Here is a 16,669-nt window from a genome sequence, read left to right on the forward strand (position 1 = left end):
TATTTCGTTTTTAAAATATCAGTATTTGAACTTGTGCTCATCCTAATGTAATAATGATCGATTACGACACCGCTATTCGTTTGGAGATGATAACTGTGACATTCAAATCGAATGTATCTAAATAGGCCACAGATCCATGACAGTAATCGGATTACTGTAACGCTGCTGCCAGCAGAGGTAGCGGCGGTGCGCCGTGCGCTCCGGAGTCTCCATAAAAGTTGGTGCGCACAGAGCAGAGCTGTCAGACTGCGAAGAGACGCGGCGGAGCGAAGACTGGGGGGCTGAAGTGATCGATCGGGATCCCTCTCACTTTGAACATTTCACTCCATTCATTTGAACAGTGTGATCCGGTCCTCCGGGTTGACTGTCACCCGCCGAAGGCGCGCCAACGGGACGCAGTTCGAGCTTTATTATGAGTGTGACAGGCATCTGTTTGCTTTGTGGACTATCGGAATAAAAAAAAAAAAAAAGACTGGAGGTCTGGATGCAGGACACTCTCGGCTGTGCGGTGGAGGAGATGCCCGAGCTTATGTGTTAGAAGACGAATAACCGAGCGTGATAAGCCCGTTTGGGTTGATCCGGGTGGAGTAAAATCAGCCACCACTCCCGGTTTTCTTTTCTTTTCTTTTTTTTTTTTTTTTTTTTTTCCCTCGCCGGTCCAGGACACAAATGTCTCCACATCACAGACACGCCACTGGATTGTAGCAGCAGCAGCCCCGCCGATGGTTTAAAAGGGCGTTAAGGTGCGGGAAGGGAGTGGGACAATTACAGGTAAGACCCCGGCGGTCTTTTTTCTTTTTTTTTTTTTGCCCTCTTTCGGGGGTGGGTGTGGGTGGGTGGGTGGTGGGTGTGTGTGTGTGGGGGGGGGGTGCTTGGGGAGAATTTCCCCGCCGGTGAGTGCGCCCGGTCAGCCACATTTGTAGAGCATCAGCGCCGCGTCGATATCCAATCAAGGCTGGAGCAATTACCGCAATAACGAGTGTGGGCCTAATTTCACTGACAGGCACTCCTTCATCTCCTGCAGAGCAAAGTGCAGTGCAAAAAAAAAAAAAAAAAAAAATCCTTCATCTGGTAATCTGTTTTAAAATAAACATCATGGACTCATTTCACTCGCTCATATTAACAGACATGATTTTCCACTGCTGTCATCTTTTGACAAAACACCCCATACTTATTTTTATTTTTTTATTGTAAAATCACAAGAATCTCAGTTTTTGTTTTTAATTTTCAGTCCCCATCGTTGAGCTCCTCGGCAACCGATTTACTTGACTTTAATTCACTGGGAAAATCAGTGCTGCCCTCCAGGCACTCCTGGTTGTACGCCGACGGAGATCAGGGGTATTTCTGGAGTCGGTAGAGTTCAAGAAAGTCTGCACTGGAGTCTGGAGCAGGTGATTCTGGACCCAAGACTCAGTATGTTGTATTTGTGTTCACACCGGATGTCCAAACGCATCTTGTGGGTTACGGTTAGGCGTGGCGGTGACGGCAGCAGTTTGACCTCCTGCTCACCTGGAGTCAGTGTCGGGGGATCCTCTGACGATGAAATGCAGCGACACGGCGGGGCGACGTCGAGACGGGCCGATCCCGACTCTCCCGCCTCCGCCTGCTGACACAGACAGACGCGGCTTCAATGTACAGCAGCAACACAAAGAGTCTTGACATGCTGAGATATTAGACCGCAGACTCCTGAGGACACCGTGACTGTGTTCAGATGCAGTCTGTAATCGGCACACCGATGGACTGAACACACCAGTTATCAGAAAGCCTGAACAGCTGCGAGGAAACTGCGTGAAATAGAAATGGAAGATGTGAATGCCGTTGACTTCCACTCACTCACTGGTGTTTAAGTTGCCACATCTTGCGGCCGTTTGACAGAAAAGCTCCAAAACCACGGGATCCTACATTTCCCATAATGCAACTCTCATAATGCAACGGTCTTTCATTAGAATAGTCCAGTTGCTTCAGAGCAACAGGACATATTGTGCACTACCTCATTTGACAACTAGAGCTACTGCACGCCTATGTTTCATATGAAATACACGGTGAGTTTTAAAGTACACACTGCACACACGAAGCAGTGTGTACTTTAGGGCTTCCTGTTAAGAGACATTTCCCCTTTAAGAGGAATAATTATATATCACAAACAAAAACAAAAAAACCTCTCAGACTAAATGTTTTTTCTTACTTTCTAAAGAACCCTCTCAGACGTGTGTGTCAGTCTTTGGAGGAACCCGACCACGAGGTTGGGAACCACTAAACTAAACAACGTAACTGTACATAGAATACTTCAAACACCTTATGCAGTCTTGGATATTTTTCTGGGACCACTTCCCCCCCCCCCCCCACCCCCGGGCCAGCACCGAGCTGATGGATGCAGCAAAACCACACCATGACATCATCTGGCAACTTGCGGCAACTTTCTAGCAGCCAGTCGCCGCTTCCCTCAGAAAAAGAACTGGCAGCCGTGGCGGTCCCCAACCGGCTGGAAGCGTTAGCAGCAGCTCCTCCGCCGTGAATGATCGGTGTTGAACGGCTCGGGGCCGCCTGGCTCGGGTCAGACCATCCAGCTGGGCCGACCCGGTGCCGACCGTCTGGCCAGCGCCGGCGGATCAGCCAATGTCACCTTTTTTTTAATTTTTTTTTCCTCCCCTCCCCGGCGGGTCACGTGACCTCGTCCTGGCGCAGCCTCGCCATCGATCCGAGGCGGTGACACCGAGGCTTCGCGGTCCGCTGCTCCTCGCCAACTAGGCCGACTGCCGCCCAACAGCTGGGACGGGCAACACACAAGCAGCGGGGGGGGGGGGGGTCTTTGAATTAGTCTGACTTTGTGGGCAGCGCAGGTCTTTTCACAGAAACTTCACGCTGCTTTTGGAGGTTTTCTCTCTTTTTTTTCTCCCCAGTAACGTAGCACACATTTTGGACCTAAACGTGCAGCCCGGTGCTCGGGAAAAGTCAACAGAAGCAAATCAAAGGCACCACGATGGAAGTTATTGCTCTAAAAAAAAAAAACCAACAACAACATAAAAACACACAAACAAATTCTCAACAGCATTAAATCCAAACAGTTTGTTCTGTTCTCGACACGTCGTCCCGCTAGAAGGCGACCGACCGCAAGGCCTTTTTCACGGGAGCCGTGTCGACATGTCGCAGCACAGATGTACATAATATAATGAATGAGGGCTAAATCCCATTTAGCTGACCGACCTGAGATACGAGAGCTGTAAGTATTGATTTTTGAAGCCTTTGAAAATAGGGACAGAAGTATTTCATTCTTCTGAAGAAAAAGCCGCTTCAGGAACGTACGAGCTTGTGAGCTAAACTGCGCCGCGATCTCCGTCCCGGCCGGTCCGAGTGAAAGCCCCGCGAGCGCTTTCAGGTGTTCGGCTGCGCCCCCCCCCACCCCACCCCTCGGTCGGACGGTTTGTGCTCTCCTTTCCCGAAAATGATTGGAATTTGTGTAAAATATCGGCGGCTGATTGGCAACGACCGCGCGGGCGTTTGATGTACGTACGAGCTCCTCTTCTTTCTCTCCTCTTTCACATTCTATTTGATGTGCGTGTTCCTCGCTCTTCGTTTCATTTGAAGTAAAACAAATTCGGCAGCCGCTGAATAAACAGCAGCTCTGAAGAAGTGATTAAAAAAAAAAAAAAACAGCATAAAGGTTCCTGTACGTTTTTCACTTTGACCTCCGTTGTCTTCTTCTGATTTGATTTTTTTTTTTTTTCCACACTTGCCTGCAGACGGTTTTTGACAGGACTTTATTTTCTCCGTTCCCTTCAATAGTTTTCAGATTCGGTGCTTGAAATGTTCTCAATGTAATTTTTTTTTTTTTTTAACATGATTTATAGACTAGAAAATAGGCCCATTAAGAGAAATGATGATGAAGATCAATCTTCAGCAGCCAGCATTGATAAAATAACAGCAGATAATGAAAAATGATCCATTACCGCGGGCTGATTCCCAGCTGACATACGGACAGGCTGCCTGTCAATCACAGGGATGAAACTAAGGGCTGGTCAACCTAACCTGCCACACACACACACGCGCACGCGCGCACGCACGCACGCACACACACACACACACACACACACACACACACACACACACACACACACACACACACGCGCGCACGCACACACACACACACACACTGAATGGAAAACTGCACCGTGGTCCCATTTCTCGAGCGTTGACCATCCTCTCTCTGCTCAATAGGTTTAATTGTTCCTTGGGGGAATTTTTTACTTTTCTTTTGATAAAAGACAGGAAGAGACGGCAGAGAGAGGAGGGATGAAATGCAGGAAGGTCCTGAACTCACATTTGAAATATCTGTCACGTTTACAAAGACACAACATATTAACCTTAGTTTTAAATTAAGACAAATAACAGATGTTTTCATTTTCTTAACTTTTGGGATTTTTTTGTTTGTTTCGTCATTCGATGTCGACACTTAAGATTTGCTTTGTTGCTACTGTAAGGCTGAGTGAAAATAAAGTCTCTGGTTAACGGTTGAGGTCAGGGTACTAAACCATTCGGTTAAGGTCGAGTAAACACTGTGGTTGCAGACCGGTTTTAAAAGAAAGAAACGAGTACAGATTTTCAGCAAAGTCTTCCCCCATGAAAGTCAGAGGTGCTCCGCACTTTTAAAGCAGCACATTACCTCCTGCTGGACCACTGAATGTTGCACTTGTGACGTCAATCGTTAATTAGAAGGACGGCAAATATACAGAATATCCCTTTAAGCCTTAAAAACGCAGGAGTGAAACTTTACACGGTCTCCTCTATAAAAACATGCACACGCATTCGGTTCCTCCTGTGATAGATAAGATGACAAAAATAGAACAAAAATCACTTCGAATAATTTGAAGACTGAAAATGAAATGGATGTCGCTTCCGGGTCGGACAAGTGAGGCAGAAGTCCCACAAAGTGCAGCACCGCCGCGGTCCACTAGGGGCAGGCTGCACAAAGACTCAAACTCCCATTTGACGGAGCATAAAATTCGGAGTCAATAAAATGTCCCCAGGAGTTATTTTGGTGTTATCAGCTAAAGTCGCTCCTTCTTATTAGATTTCTGGCGGTCCGTCTGAAAATAATCCCGTCATTGATTAGATATCAGGACTCAAAAAGCGGCATGTTTGGGGGGGGGGGGGGGGGGGGCGTGTCTGTTTGATTGACAGACCTGTGTTGCAGTCGGGTTTCCCCCCTATAGATGGGCGCGCGTCGTCTCCTCGGGTTCCCGATCAGGTCGAGTCAGGTTCCTCACTTGTGCCTCCCCGGCTCGTCCAAATACGGTCACCTCCTGGGTCCAAAAACGGCAAGACGGCGACGGCCGAAATACTAACTGGAGGCTCACAAGTCAAAGCGTGACGTCAGGGTTGTCCGCCGTCGGATGTGATCACGGTGCGAGTTGACGTACGGAGCCGTTGTGGTTCCAGAGAGGAGCTCCCTGTTTCTCCACGGTCTTAATTTTCCCCGTCGTCCCAGAATACCCCCCCCCCCCTCACCCCCTCTGCACGGAAAGTCCTGGTCTTTCCACTTTGGCGCCGTCCTCCTCCAGAAGAAGACCGAGAGAAGACGTCGAGGGAGATCCGTTGGACCGTGTCCAGGTTTTTCCGGCCGCGTGGCCGCGTTATCTCTTCGGCGGCGTCTGACTGTTGCTCTGTGTGGCCCGGTGGCTTATAAACATGTGCCCGTCACGCGGGATAACTCCAGCACCCCCGAAAGCCTCCGAACAAACACACCAACACATACTTTGGACAGCAGAAACATCTCCCTCCCCCCGCCCCCCCCACCCACCCGTCCCCTTCCTCCCTCCTCCCATCCGCCTTCCCTGCGATGGCTGATGGTGTGTGCAGAGCTGTGGGCCTCGCAGTACTTTCATGATGTGAGCCAAAAACCCATCTGGGACTCAATATCCTGTTTACCAGCTCTCAGCACTCTGAAAACCACAACAATACTGAGCTGAGTCAGAAGTTCAGAACTCATTACAGTTTGTTCAGGTCACGGCCAAGGTCGAAGTCGTCTCCGACTCCGTCGCTCTGCCGGGTCGTGGACAGAAAGCGGACCGCGCTGCTGTGTGTTGTTGTTGTTTTTTTTTCCCTTCCAACATCCACATGTACATGTTTTCTTGTCGTGCTTCGAGGGGCAAATCTCCCGGCAGCCACATCCGAAGACTTCACGGCCGTCGCGCTGGACGTGTGAGCGAGCCCGAGCAAAAGGGAGCCGCCGGATGTGGCTTGCAGATTGATTCAGAACTTCGTTGTAAAAAATAAATAAATCCGATGTGGTAGATTTACTGTGACCCAGATATCTTAAAGTTACAGCGCCCCGCTTCACTCACACACACAAAAAAAAAAAATCCATCTCGGTTAGTAATTTCTTGTGTCACCCTGAATGTCTCTCAACAGTGCTCCATTATATTGTTATTGAGGCTATTGTACCTTCAGAAGGACTTACACAGCAGCATCTGCACAACAGTTAGGTAGGGGGTAAGGTTGGAGGCTCTCGGCCGTACAGTGGAACAGATAGGAGCTTTTTTTTTTTTTTATGTCTTCGATTTCTCCTCAGCTTTCTTTATAATGAACTCAATTAATAAATGAATCGAACAAAAACAAAAGTTGATTTAAAAGTGCTTAGCCACAACCAATCGCACGAATTCCACCAGTCAAAGTGGTTAGTGCTACTTAGACGTTATATTTTGTTGTCTCATTTATGTGATATAAAGAATAACATTTTAAAGTTTTACAGCTTCAAAATTGAATGTCAACATTTCATGAAATGGGGGGGGGGGGGGAAGTGGCTACATTAGCTTTAGCTAAAGGGAACAGCTGGCTTTGAGCCCGGATTAAACCCAGATTTACATTTTAATTTTTTTATGGAAAGATAAAATGTGAAAAATTCAGTTTCTGGTCATATATCAGCTCTGACCAAATATGTAGTTATCATGTTTTAGATTTGTAGAGCAGTATTGTCAGCTATATATTTTTTTTAGTCATAGCAGTGATTATTTTGTTTGATGGGACAATCAAATCAGACCGCAGGTAAATGAACAGAACAGAGCAAAAGAAAATGGAGAAGACGAGACTTGGGTTCCACAACATACAAGAACATGTAGTTACTTGAACAAACTGCTGGCTAAGTAGTCAAACAACGTTTGTAGAGATGACAAGAGCCTAATTAAAGTCAGTGTTATTGTGATTAGCTGGTGTGTTCAGTACAAATGGAGGCGAACAAACCACTTATACTTACTTTCTTTTTTTCTCCCCAAATAATCAATATTAAACAATTACAGTCCAGTTTGTTGTATCCTATAGCAACTTCCACCAGACAACACTTAATGTCAGAAGCAAATGGCAGAAGTGGACAAAATAATTGTTGATGAATGATAAAAAAATAAAAGCAAAACAAACACACTCTGCTAGTATCAATTATAATTCAATACAAAACATTGATTTGCACCGTTTTTCATAAAGATTTTAGGTGATAGCTTGTATTTATTTTTAAACTGAGGTAAAGACTATTAAATAAAATCAGTGATTTATTTCTATGGTTTAAAATGTTAATACTAACAAACAAAAACAAAAAAAAAAAAGTGTAAAACAATGATTATATGTTATTGTACGTTATAAAGAGCTTAAGAACCAAATTCCCTCCAAAAAATGGCAACACAAATATGGCTAAAAAAGAAAATTGAAATACACAGGAACCCCGATAACAACGACACACGAGGTGCTGTGTAATGATGTGTTCGATTATTGTTCTGTGAGTTTGTCATCCCACAGAAATATTTCTCTAAATCCTTTCATTTGTAGGGGAAAGTGCTGTAAGTAATATGCACGTCTGAGTGCCTGGCAGATACACACATTGCATAACGCACTGGGAAGATCCTCTGTCACTAATTCGACTCAGTAGACCAGAAATGCAACGCTTTCAACAGTGGCACCTTTCAAAAAGCAAATAAGCCCACCAGTGTGGATTTTTGCTAATTATCGTTGGTCATGTGACCCAGCTCTTGCAGGGGTCGTCCCAATGCACGCCACTTAACCACAGTTATTTCTGTCCTGCTGAAGACGTATTTATATTAGCAGCTGTTACTCAGAGACACACTTGGTGCTCTTGTTGCTCGGTGCACTAGTGCGTCTGACAGCAGGTTAACTGAAAATACACCACAGTAGCGGTAATGAAGGAACATGTCGGCCTGTGCAACAACAACACAGGATATACTGTAAAGATGGTGGCAAAGCTTGGTGTTGTCAAAAGTTTGTTAAAAAAGATACTGTAACACTTTGAAGGCTGTAATTTTGTTCCCTTAGGATCTTTCCATGATGGGTCATGATTTTTAAATATTCCAATAGTCGTTAAAATATATATATATATAAAAAAAAAAATATATATATCTTCTGTATTTCTCCTGTTTTTTTCTGGTTGTATTGCGTCACTCCCGTCAGAAGGTGGCGGTAATGCACCTAAAACCTGTTTACAGTAGATTAGTTCAAAGCGAAGTGTTTTTGCTCGAGACCGCTCATCCCGAACACATTGTAAAAACAGAATTTAGGCCCACTGGGAAGTAAACGGCACAGCAGGGAGGGGAGGGCGAACTTCGCAGCTGCCAGCTACTGTGTAACATTTAGAGCTAAAGACCTCCGGCATGGCCGCCAGAGTCCAAAGTTAATGTCTCTGTGGTGATTAGTTTTACTGTGATATTAAAGCAAGCTTCATTTACTGCGGTCGCCGAAGAGCGATCGTATTGCAGCCGTCGGTATGAGTTGGAAACATGCTTCGATGCACAGAAATAAACTGCTTCACTGAGAATTTTTAACACTCATTAAATATGAACATACGCTATGAATATATATATATATATATATATATATATATTTTTTTTTTCCTAACTGCAAAATCCACACAGACGTGAGCAGCTTTTTGAAACTGAAAAAGGTATCCTCTTGGTGCATCTACGCATCTTTATTTACGATGGTGGTTAAATATCCAGTTCGGTGTATGTTGGTTATGTGGAAAACACAAGAGTGTGTGTGTGTCTTTCCCTCTGGCAGAGTTTTATTCCCTCTACGCACACTCTCGCTGAGCCGTACGCCTCGCCCGGCTCTCTCTGCGCCCCCGGGCTATCTAACCCGGGGGCTGTAACCTAAAGACCTGATACTGGCAGCCTGTGGCTTTCAATCTGACCGCTCTCCCCCACTTATCTGGCAAATAAGCTGTTTTAATTGCTTACACACAGAGCCCTATCAGGCCGTGTAGTGAGCATGGAGATAAGGGTTACACAGAGTCAGGCATTAGTAACAGGATGAGAGGACCGCAGAAAAACAGAGCTGCGGGGTCCCGAGAGGAAGAGGAGTCAGGAAATAGCTCTGGCCATCCTATTAATTTCAAACTCACGGAGCCGTTTCCCCACCTCACCGTAGGGCGAGGGGAGAAGGAGACGGCTGTTGTCCACCCAAATCAAAGCAAATTTCAAAATGAAGACGGCAGCGCGCTGACGTTATCAATCAGCAGGCAAAACAATCCAGGGGTGGGGGGTGGGGGGAGAAATGTGAAAGAAATGCTGTTAATTGAGATTCTTGATTAGTCCAGCTGTGAAAACAGAGACAATTCAAAATTTTAACTTTAAATTAGAACAACTGGAAAACGTGACGATTTTTTTTTTTTTTTTTTTACATTTCAAAACTTACCTTTGGCCTTTTTTGTGTTTTTAGTCAACACCCCGTCATCTCAGAGACTCCGGCAAACTTCCCCTCCGAGTGGATTTGGATTGTTGAAATTTCCCTGTGTATTGTTTTGACCCGTGTGCCCCACATCTAGAGCTAGTCAACACAGAAGCTGGGTAAATGTCAGCTACACTAGGCTTGTAATGAGACCAGAGACTAAGGAGAGGCCTGACACCATCATAGGCTCTGTGCTGAGAGGCTCATTTACATTATACTAGGCGACAGCTGGAGATATGAAGGGGGCGGGGGGGGGGGGGCAGAGAGGCAGGGAGCGAGAGCTGGAGAAATGAGGCAGCGGGAGAAAAAAAAACATATTGGTTTTAGGTCTGCAAACATTTCTCAGAAGCAGAAATGATCTCACTGGTGGAGTTAAACCTCAGAGGGTGGGGCCACAGATTGATTTCCTTCTGGTTAAAGCAGCACTAAGTAATATTTCTATATTAAAAATAGATTAAAAAAAAATGACAACATGCAATGAAACTTCTTGCGCTCATGTTGAAAGACCCACAGGAAATTATGACCAGGATGCGCTTCTCCTCGGGCCTGTGTGGAGTTTTAGTGTCTTGGAGCTCGTTGTTTTGGTTTTTACGTCTGCCGCTTTAATACTTCGCTTGAGTCTCACTTCTCTCATCAAGCTGGTTTTCCTGCAGCAACAGGCTGCTGCTTTCAGCTCTGATGAACCAACTGCAGGATCCATGCCCATCTCCAAACAGAAAATACAGTTACCACCAAGCTGAGAGTCAGATATTTCTTTCACAAGTTGGTGGAGATCAACAGGAAATGTTGGATTTACAATCAAGTGGCCAGAAACCAATGATGCTCCGCTGAATATGTACAGTACTGTTTGTTCAATATCAGCTTTTTATTAGGGATGGAACATCATTTTCAAATATTCGAATAGTCGTTAAAGTATTAAAAAAAAAAAAATCAGTTATTATACGCAACTACCATCCTTCCTTATTTCCCGCATTTTTTACCTGCGCCTGGTTGTAATGCGTTACTCCTGTCAGAAGGTGGCGGTAATGCACCTAAAAGCTGTCTGCCAGTCTTTAACAACATCAGAAGAAGATCACTGTGAGATTCGATGCCACGCTGCAAACAGGAGAAACATGCAAAGACGAATACAGCTGTCAAAACATTTCACTCGGAGCTCCTTCAGAACAAATGAATGGAAACCCAGGTTGTTCATTAATAATCAAATAGTTGTGAGTACATTTAGAATAGTATTTTTGCTTGTAATGCCTATCCCACCTTTATATGGGGGATTATTATACATAAATTATACATAAATGATTCAAACTTGACAAAAAATAGGTAAATATCTGACTACAGGTTTAAGTAAATTTAGATTAATCTAAAGATGATCTGATAGAAAATATCACAGCCAACACCACAAATATAATACTAACACTGCCTCTTAATCAGTAAAAGTAATTTACAATCATCATGTCGTACTGAAAGTTCCAGAGATCGCCAACAGAAAACTCGATCACGTCATTAAAACCGAATATATTTGATGGCAGCGGGCGGGCGAGTTTTTCTTTTCCCAACGTGTTGTCGGCCTCCAAATGCATTTTTTTGTCACTGTGTGTACAACACAGACACGAGAGAGGCAAGCAAATCTCCCAAAATGCTCCACTATTCTTTTAAGCATGTATTTGTACGATTCTCCGTGTGAAGCAAACTTCAGGTGATACTCTTCTTCCAGACTGCGTCTGTGAAAGTGTTATGTAACGCTGATGTCAGCACTGAAAAGACCCATCACGGAAGTCATTCTATTTTTACACATACGTTAACTTGGGTTTACCTGGTCGCTTCAACGCTCGTCTTTCACGATGGGAAAGCGTTTCTTTCTTCACGTTGCACCGTTTCAAATCTGCTCCACCGCAGGCCCGAAGCGTAAAATGAAACGTTCCGCAGAACGTCTTCGCTATCTAAGTGCGATACTGTCGTCTTGCATCAGCTGCCTTTCTTTCAATCTGAGGGGAAAGAAAAGGATCACTGATGGAGAAGAAGAAGCAGTGGAGGCGTCGATGTAAGCTCCCCGTCCGCTCTGGCTGAACGTCAGGCTACCGTACACTCGTGGGAGAGAAGGGAAAAAAAACAAAAAAAACCCAGGGAGATGGGAGTTGCATTGGCTCGCTAGTACAGTAACATGCCAAAAATGAGTAACGGCGAGCCTCCAGACTGCAGAGCCCACTGAGCTCTGGTCTCAAGGCTCTGGGATCTGTTGATCGGTTGATGTACAAGCCAGATGTTCCAGCTGCCACATGAGACGGCTGCCAATTTGTTACAGTTGCTGGACAGATTAATGCTCAAATTGTTCAATTAGCAATGTGTTTCAGCCCGTAGAGTATCAGAAATATTACAGAATGATGCAATCACTGTTTAAACCACAGTGAGTGTTGCTCTAATCAATATTCTTACATCAACAATGGGCCAAATGACATGAAAGGTTTTATGGCGACAAGCCCGTAGTTCCTTCCAGCTTTAAGAAGAGTTGTAGCGTCTTTCAGCTCGTTGTTTTGGTTTTTGGCAAATTTCAGTCACGTATTCCCACAAATGTTTCAAAATAAAAGCCTCGTTAAGAAATGAAAGGCTTCTGTACACTGAAATGCTATCAGGCCTTTATAATTTGAAAGGGATTCAGGAAGTGTTGATTTTGTAACAACAGCGTAATGCTGTAACCTTAATAGGGCAAATCGAAGCAGAACAAGAAAACTGACGACACCTTATTTCCTCACTTGGACAAAGAAATTGGTGGAGCGTCATTCTGGTGCACTTCGGCAGCGCTTCGCCTGCGCGTTCCCTGCTCAAACCCACAGTGTTTGCAACCACAGCTGGCTGCTGTTTCTGACAGAAACCTTCTGACGAACCCAGCGTGTGCTAACTGTTCATCACCAAACTGCAGACAAACTCAGCTGGTGAACTTCATGGAGCATTTCACTGCTAGTGAAAGAAAGAGAGTTTCCACAGCAGCTGGTGGAGACCAAAAAGGAGCTAAAAGAAGAATACTGGTCTTACAGTCATCAAGCGGCCAAAAACAAAAGTCCAAATGAGCTAAGTTAGTGAGCTAACGTTTCTCGGTATCTGCTGGATTTGTAAATAAGTAACTGTTTGTCAACCTGTTTACTATATCTGACTTATAATGTTATACTATACCACAGAGGAAGTAAAAAAAACTCTGGCTGTCTGGATCGAAATGAAAAACTCAGCAGGGAGATTTGTGATTACCGTCTCCACCACCAGGTTGCATTCGAAGGGAAATGTTTTTGATTGTTTTAAAGCACAAAACAGGAAGAAGGCACCTTTCTTCAAGAGCAAACAATACAGACAGCAGTGACAGAGAGCCCGGCTCTACGCGACTACTGCTCACAGCATCTATCTAAACTGCGGTTCGACTCTAGAAACCCTGTTCGCATTAAGGTTGGCATCGTCACTCTGAAGGGTGGCCAATCAGAGACGAGTGGGAGTGGTTAAGTACGACGGCGTGAAAGTAACAACGGTGGCGGCGGTAGAGTGGCGGCATACAGCATCCAGCACGTGGTGGTCAATGCCACCAGTTGGTTAATGGCGGCTCCAAAAGTTTGAAAATAACTCGAGGTCGAAGCCCGTTAGGATGCGATGACTGGAAACAATCCTCACTGGAGCGTGGATGTGCCGATATATTCATGCAGGAATTCATGCAGGTCTGGTGAAACGAAGCAAAGTGGCAGATGGTAACAAACTAAAGGGTTAGGGATGCTGAACTCTCTCCCCTCTTCCCTATATATATATATATATATATATATATATATATATATATATAGCAGTTAAGCGTCACTGTGGTTGTGGTCTGTTTTTATAGTTTTTATTGTTACATATTTATACTTTTCTTGTTTTACCTTGTTATTTTGCACACCGTGGGACGGTGAGAAACAATATTTCGATCTCTGTATGTCTTGCACAAGCTGAATTGACAAAAAAGTCAACTTTGACTTTGACTTTGAAAAAGGTACCACCCTTTAATTACTGTCAACCATTTCATTTATCTGGCACAGCAGATGCCATCTCTGGACAGGCTGGGGTGAAGTCTCAGTCCTAAATAAATGATTTACTGCACAACTGCAGGACGTCATATTTATCAGCGCCACGTTGAAATGCAGTGCAACAAACTGAGCAGTCAGTCGTGGATCCGTCTGCTGGGGACGCCAGTAAACCTCTCCGATGTCAGGAACGCCGCTGTGAGCTGAATGTTTCCTTTTCAGTCACTCTGAAGGACACGCCGTAAATCAAGTTTTCAAACAGTCAGCTTTAATGAGTCGAAAGCAGCGTTTGAACCAATTACATCTCAAGGCGCTGACAGCTAATTACAAAAACCCAGAGTGAGGAAACACTCACAATGAGCATTCTCTCTTTCTCAGACGGCGCAGCTGACTGCCGAGAGCCGTCACATTCGGGCAGAGCTGCGTGGGAAAGCACACCCCTCTTATCAGTCTGAATTACAACAGAGGACACTGTTGTATTGTGACCAGGTGAACCGCTACAGACTCACCACATTAGTCCAAACTGTATTTCGCTGACGGGTGCCGTCTGTGAGCTTCTCTGCTGACACGGAGGAATGAAACCAACTTTGCTTTTGTCTTGCTGTTGAACTTCTCTGCAAACAGTGTGAACAACTAGACATCTCGAATTCAGTGGAAGGTTGTGTCGCTTGTACCTCACAAAAACTTCTTCGGTAGAGATTATACTGTGTCCTCGAGCAGCCGGGATAATTCTGACGTCCGAGTGGGAAAATATCCCTGAACTTTGAATATCCGCCGAGGAAGATGAGAGCTTTTTTGACAGCTTCAAGAAGAAGGTTTGACGTTACTCGACATGGCAAAGTCTGTGTTGAAAGGACGCCTCTGAAGATTAGGTGAAATTAGTGAAATTGCTGTGTTGAATATTAAAAACAATGAAACATTAAGGCATGTAGAAATATAGTGTACAGATAATATCGACCTCCTGAACTCCATTTGGTTCGTGACCCCTTTAAACTCAGTAGTGGTGATTAGGTTGACCCATCAAAACAATGTTTGACAAAATAGATGAACTGGGTAGAATTTGGAATTGAATTTCACCAATTACACAATACAAAAAGGACACAATGGTATGCTGACAATGTTAACTTAAAATGACAATTAGGCTAGCATAATTAAATATATCCCTTTTATTCTAAACTGCATGAATACCACTTATGAACATGCAGTTTCTCCATTTGTGGAAATATGAATTTAACCAAGGAACATCACCGCTCACAAAGACACTTAAATTTGACATCAACCTTCACGAGCAGAGACAGAAAAGATTAAAAGCTTATTAATTTAAAGTATAAATGTTCTCACAGCTTCCGCTTCATGAAAGCAGGCTGGGGATCGGCACTCTAACAATTTGCAGTCACTTCCTGAGGTGTTGGTTTTCTTCGCCAGGTCTTATTCGACGGTGGAAGATGTGAAACATACTGTTGTCAGGATGTATGAGCTTCCACACCGTTACATCTGCTCGGCGTAGCAGTCTCTATTTGTAAAGAGACTGAGGGCTGTGCATGAGAGTCTCTGTTAATAAGAACACATTGTTCTCCAGAGGATTCAAACCATTTCCAACCTGCTTAGAAAAAGTTCCACTGATTTTTGATTCACTATCCTGGTTTGAATTTAAACAGATTTGCAAAAAAAAAAAAAAAAACAGAAATAAAAAAATACATCTGCTCTGACAAAAAGTATTTCTGGCGTGTAAGTGGAGCTCTGCTCTGCTCTGCGGAGAGGTTTTCTTGTCAGAGAGATTTTTTGAAAATGTAAATCGATACATAAAGAGCTCCCTGGTTACTACAAGAAATGGAATATTATACAGCTTCGCATGGGTCGCTCTGCATTATAGGAAACATTTTAAGATGGCCACCCGTCAGAATACATTCAGTGCTTCTTCCATCCCACAGTGTGACAGCTCACTTGGACGTTGTTGGACTTTCCCCTCCAGACTTTGGCTTCTGTCCACGGAGCAAACAATCGCTGCCAAAGTGCACGACTGTTCTCTGACCGCGCTTTGTGTCCGTCCGAAAGCTTAACGATGCCTCCGAGTCACACAGTGTTGTGTACAGAAATCAAATTAGCCGTCATAACAGCATGACGCAATAGAAGGACACAACTCTGATGTCATCGTGCCACCGAGTAATTACAGGTTTTATTCACCGCTCGAGGAAGCGGTGGGAGCTGCAGTGACATTGATAAAAGCTCATCTCTTCCGGGGAAAGTCTGTGAAACACTAAACCACTACCACAACCTCCTCTCATTACCTTGGGCTACAGTGGCTGGACACAGAAAGGCTCTTTTGTAACCAAGTGAGAAAGGTAATGAGAGATAAAAGGATAAATAACTGCTTTCTATTCTATAACTAGTTGCAACGTCCTTCATTCCTGGATAACGGCCATGTGGGCATGGATGTTTTTTTTTTTTTGTTGTTTTTTTACCTTGGGAACAGTATGAGTGACACAAGTTCACTTTCTGGCTTAAAAAAAAAGAAGCTCATACGGTTACACTTTGGCTGCATTTGGTCTGGCAACAACAAGAAAAAAACTCCAGGGTCATCCACAAAAAAGTTGATCCAACTTCTGCTGCAAAATGATGACATTTATGAAGATGCTGCATTGGCCAAGCAGCCGTTCAGTAATGTGCAGGCCTTCATGCTGGGTAGGTCAGCTGGTGGTGTGTAGGGATGGGTCAAGACTAGAATTGTCATTCAAATATATATATATATATATATATTAAAAAAATGGAATAGTGCATGTGTCGTTCCTCTGTTTTTACAGCCACCTGGTTGTAATAAGTTACTCCCATCAGCAGGTGGTAACACACCTGAAAGCTGTCATTAAACAACACGAGGCGAAGAAAACACGACACTGATAAACGCGAGGAGGCTGAAGAGC

At 44.4% G+C, this 16,669-nt stretch overlaps 1 protein-coding gene across 3 annotated transcripts in view; it reads left to right on the top strand.

Moving 5' to 3' along the window:
* Positions 1 to 219: 219 nt before the first annotated feature.
* LOC138202536 (chemokine-like protein TAFA-2) overlaps positions 220 to 16,669 on the top strand; it is a 63,052-nt gene continuing 46,602 nt past the window's right edge. For 2 of the 3 annotated variants that reach the window (XR_011178648.1, XM_069156596.1), the window contains exon 1: positions 222 to 771. The gene's annotated coding sequence lies outside the window, so the exon portion shown is untranslated. Of the gene's footprint in view, positions 772 to 16,669 lie in introns of all 3 variants that reach the window. The other variant, XM_069156597.1, reaches the window with a different exon arrangement.

This window comes from Embiotoca jacksoni, unplaced genomic scaffold (genome assembly GCF_022577435.1).
Source record: "Embiotoca jacksoni isolate LCO1_2020_lvr unplaced genomic scaffold, fEmbJac1.0.p SCAF_21, whole genome shotgun sequence".
NCBI classification, from domain to species: domain Eukaryota; kingdom Metazoa; phylum Chordata; class Actinopteri; family Embiotocidae; genus Embiotoca; species Embiotoca jacksoni.